The following is a 5,365-nucleotide window of genomic DNA, read 5'->3' as shown; positions in this document are numbered from 1 at the left end:
ACACACACACACACACACACACACACACACACACACACACACACACTGGCTGATACAGGTAATGCAGTATCGCCTGTGAGACGGACCTGAGGTTAGCTCTCCTCAGCATACCCCCTCACCTGGCACTTGGTTAGCCCAGGACCATCTCTTCTTTTCCCAGCTCTCCCGGACAAACACAGTCAAACATACATCTACAGGGAAGTTCCTCTCTTGTAGGAATATGAAGGATGAAGCATCTACACTGGCCCAGTGCCCAGGATACCACCCCAAAGGAAATACCTACATTCACAATACAGTGGAAGAAGGGGCCTGACCACCAGATGCTGCAGGGGCAGAACTTCTTGGCAGGATGGATACAAAGAACACCCCTGCTCAGAGAGGTCTGACTCTGTAAAAAGCCTCTCAGCAGAGCTGGAAAACAGTTCAATGCATTGCAAGGGAAAGGTCAGAGTTGGAAGGGACCTCAGAGATCATCTAGTATCCCCTCCCCCTAATTTTACAGGTGGAGAAACTGAGGCCCAGAGAAAAGTCTTGTATGAGATCCCACAGGTAATATGGGTCAGAACTATTCAAATGCAGGCAGTGACTCAATTATAGTGCTCTTCTTGAAAGATACACCCAGAATTCCAGGTTTTGCTCCTCAGACTTGTCTGAATCCTATGACCCCCTGCCCCAGACTCCAGACATAGGCACAGATCTCTTTTCTTTTTGAAATCTGGACCCTTCTTTTGGAATGCCCATGAAGTCTGTGCTTTCATCTAAAGGTGTCTCCCCCATCATTGGCAGAGCTAAGAGGAGATAGTTAATCTGAGCTCAGTAATGACTCCTGGTGACGTTCCTGATTTAGGTCACCAGCCCTGCCTGCTCTCAAAGATGCCCTTTCTTCCCTTATTTCTCAGGTGCCCATCAGGGGATGACTTCTCCTGAAGCTCATTAGCACAGGCTCAAGACAAAACAAAGGATTCCCTTCATCTCTATGGGCCTCAGTTTCCCTATTCATAAGATAAAGGGGTTGAACCAGATAACCTCCAAGGTCCTTCCTAGTTCTCAGTATGTGATCCTTCTCTAATATCTAGAAACAGACACTTTTCACCAATAATTAAAGGAAGGGCATCTTCTCATGATGTCAGATGTCTTAGTGCGATGGTCTCTGTTTTTCAGTATCTTGTGGTCTGGGCACTTCTAAGTGGGGGAGGGAGAGACTATCTGGCAAAGGGAGCTGTCCAAGGTTCCAAGTGAAGATTTCAGCCAAAAGAAGTTTGACACCCACCCTTACCCTTCAACCACTCCTGGGGAGGGGGGAGGGAAGGAAGCTAGGCCCCTCACACAGCTAGTGAGCTCCAGAGGAGGGACTTAAACCCAGGTCTTCCTGACTCTACCTATTACTCCTAGCTGTCTTTCTCATGCTAGAGGCATTGCTGACCCAAGAGTTAATTCCAGTGACATAATTAGCTCTGGTGTCTAAGTGATATATCCCCAAATACAGAGATGGCATCATCACTGTATCCTAGCTATAGGGCTTAAAGGACCTTAAGGGTCCTCTAGCCTAACCACTCATTTTACAGAGGAGGAAACTGAGGCCCAGTAGCTAATAAAAATAAGTCACATAGGTAGTAAGCATTAGAGTTGGGATTTGAACTCAGCACCTCTCATCCAAATCCAAGGCTCTTTCTACTATAATTGGCTAGACTAGAACTTCTGGATAAATAATGAGGAAGAGTGAATAAGTTCCTCAATAGATTTCTCGCCATATCCTCTGTCATTTACAGTACAGCAATGGGCAGTGGTCCCGTAGAGGATGCCTGGGGGCTGCTCATCCAAGAGGGTTCTTCCCTCCCTGACTTGTCTGGGTGGGGATTCAGTGTTGTTTGTGCTGGGGATCACCACTCTACCCATTGCAATCCAAGTCTCAGGATCCTAGAATCTCTGAGTTGGAAGGGACCTCCAAGGCATCTAGTCCAACTCACCCAGGAACAAGAGTCCTCTTGACCATATACTTGGTTCATCTGCCCTCAAGAGAGGCAGAGTATATAGGGAAGAGGGTACCCCTCCTCAGACTAGGTGGCACAGTTGATAGAGTGAGGAACTTGGAATCAGGAAGACCTGGGTTATTTCCTAGCTGTGTGACCAAGGGCAAGTCACTTAAACCTCTCTATGCCTCAGTTTCCTTATCTGTAAAGTGGGGATAATAATAGCACCTACTTCCCAGGGTTTGTGCAGAGATCAAGTGAGTTAACCTATATAAAATATTTTTAATATATGTAAAGTAATATATGTAATATATATAAAGTGAACCTTAAAGTACTATATAAATGCTGACAAAAACAACAACTACTACTACTATTACTACTGCTGCTTCTGTGGCTGCTGCTGTTGCTGCTGCTACTACTACTACTACTACTACTACTACTACTACTACTACTACTACTACCGCTACTGCTAGCTGTGTGATCCTGGGCAAATCACTTAACTCACTTCCCTGGACTTAGTTTCCGCATCTTAAAAAAAGAGGCTTGGACCAGTTGCCCTCCAAGGCCCCCTGCAACCCTTCATTTATGCTCTGTGATCCTTTGCTTGAGGCCCTCCAGGGAGGAGGTGCCCTCTATCTCCCAAACAACCTGTTCCTCTTTGTGATGGCTCTAGTCAGGAAGTGGTTCCTGACATCAATCCCAAGTCCACTAGCCTGTCTGCCACTATCCCCCGTTGCTCCTGGCTCTGCTCTGTGAAGCCAAGCAGAATGAGTCCAGTCTTTCTTCCATGTGTCAGTCCTTCCAATGCCTGAGGATAGTCTTCATGGCCCCCTGAGTCTTCCCCAGATTCAGCATATTCAGGGGCTTCCACTGATTTGGGCACTGCTCTTTCCAAGGCTCCTCCCCACCCTGGCTGCCCTCCTTAGGTTGTTGATGCCCTTCCTAAGCCTTGGTGACCAGTGCAGGATCATTGCCTCCCCAGGACTACTCACTTTGACTCTCTTAATGCAGCCAAGATGGTATTGACTTTTGTTTTGTTCCTATCATTTCCTCTGACATTCTTTTTTAAATTTTATTTGTTTGTTTTTAGTTTTTAACATTCACTTCCATAAGATTTCTAAATTTTCTTCCCCTCCCTCTGCTCCCCCCTCCCCAAGATGGCATGCAATCTAATATAGGCTGCATATGTACAATCATTTTAAACATATTTCCACATTAGTCATGTTGTAAAGCAGAATTAGAACTGAAGGGAAAAATATGAGAAAGAAGAAACAAAAAAAAGAAAAAAGAAAGACAAAAATCTGCATTCAGACTCCATAGTTCTTTCCCTGGATATGGATATAATTTTCCATCATGAATCTTTTGTAATTGTCTTAAATCATTGCATTGCTGAGAAGAGCTAAGTCTATCAAAGTTGGTCATTGCACAATGTGACTGTTACTGTGTACAATGTTCTCCTAGTTCTGCTCACTTCACTCAGCATCAGTTCATATAAGTCTTTCCAGGTTTTTCTGAAGTCTGCCTCCTCATTGTTTCTTATGGAACAATAGTATTCCATTGCATTCATAGACCACACCTTGTTCAACCATTCCCCAACTGATGGGCATCCCCTCAATTCTTTGCTACCACAAAAAGAGTTGCTATAAATTTTTGTGCATGTGGGTCCTTTTCCCATTTTTACGATCTCTTTGGGATATAGACCTAGCAGTGGTATTGCTGGATCAAAGGGTATGCACAGTTTTATAGCCCTTTGGACATGGTTCCTAATTGTTATTGACCTTTGTAGGCTCCACTGCTCGCTCCAGACTCAAATTCCCCTGGCCATCTTTTTCAGCACTACTTTTCAGTCACACTTTCCCTATCTTGTATTTGCCAAAGTGATTTTTTGGTCTCAGATGAAATCTATCCATTCATCCCTATTAAAGTTAATCCTTGAAAACCTGATCATATGCTCTAATCCATCGGGAAATGTTTAGAGCCTAACTGTCATTCTCTTCTAAGATTTCCCTCCCAGTTTTGTGTCTTTAGCCAAATCACTGATAAGACATATGGAGGGTAGAGAACCTGCCCAACTCCATTGGACACTTCCTTCTAAATTGCCCCCACATCATTGTGGGTTTAGCTATCCAAGCAGTTCCAAATCCATATAACTAGTCAATTATTAAGCCCATCTCTTTCTTGGATACACAAGAATCCCATGACAGATCTTGTCAAACGCTTTGCTAAAATCTAACCTGTAGCTACAGAAACCCCTCACTCTACCAATCTGGTAACTCTCTCCTAAAGGGAAATACCATTAGCCTGGCCTAACCTAGAATGCTCTCCTGTGCACCTCTGCCCCTTACAATCTCTGGCTTTCTTTAAGGCTCAGCTCAAGAGCTATCATCTATGGGAGACTCTTCCCCACCCCTCCTAAGCTGGTAAGCCATCCCCACTAAGGCTGCTTTCCATCTGCTTTGTATATATCCATTTAAGTGCATGTTGTCTGCCTGTTAGAATATAAGCACCTTGAGGGCAGGGGTTGTTTTTTTTTTTTCTTTGTACACCCAGTGCTAAGTACTTAGTACAGTGTCTGGCACACAGTAAGTATTATATTAAATGTTTCTTGACTGACTAATTGATAATATGTTCTTGACAAAGTCATGCTGACTCTTTGTAACCAGCACTTCCTTTACTAAATGGTCACTAATTCTGTAAGACCAGGGATTCTTGTTTTAAAATATTTTGCTAAGAGCTTTTCAGTGGAATTGGTTTCTTTTGTAGCCCTCTGTAGTTTATTTTATGTATTTAAAGACATTCCCACTCCCCAGCAGCTCCCTAGTTTAAGACTTCTCTGATCTCCCTCATATGCCCTGGCTGGGCACCCCCTTTCCTCTTGCACCATACTCTTCACCTGCCTTTTGTATACTGTCTTCCTCCATTAGATTGTAAGCTTCTCGAGGGCATGCCCTGTCTTTGGTTTTATTTCTATTTCTATCTCTAGTGCTTAGCATAATGCCTGCCATGCAGTAGGTGCTTAATAAATGTTTATTGATTAAAAAGGGGTCCATAGTCTTCACCAGACTGATGCCAAAGGAGTCTAGGACACACACCCAAAGGTGAAGAAGCCTTGGTCTAGCATCTGGGCAGGAATGAAAGTCAAGGTGGTCTAGAATTTGGATATTCCATTCTTTGCTCTTTTTTAAAAGTAAAAAAAATCCTGGAGTCTTATTTCTGAGTGGGGAACAGAGTTAGGGATAGAAACAGATCTGATCTTTAGGATAGATCTGTGTTCATTTTATCCTGGAAACCTACTGTGGAGAGAGGGGGGACCGTGCCCCAGGAGACAGGTTACCTCTCTCCATCACTCTCTTTCTCTGTCTGTTTCTTTCTCCTGACTCTCTCTCTCTCTCTCT

The sequence above is a fragment of the Vombatus ursinus genome, unplaced genomic scaffold (genome assembly GCF_900497805.2).
Source record: "Vombatus ursinus unplaced genomic scaffold, bare-nosed wombat genome assembly UNPS02014808.1, whole genome shotgun sequence".
In the NCBI taxonomy this organism is placed as follows: Eukaryota; Metazoa; Chordata; class Mammalia; order Diprotodontia; family Vombatidae; genus Vombatus; species Vombatus ursinus.
The sequence above is the reverse complement of the archived record's forward strand: the minus strand, read 5'-3'. Positions refer to the sequence as shown.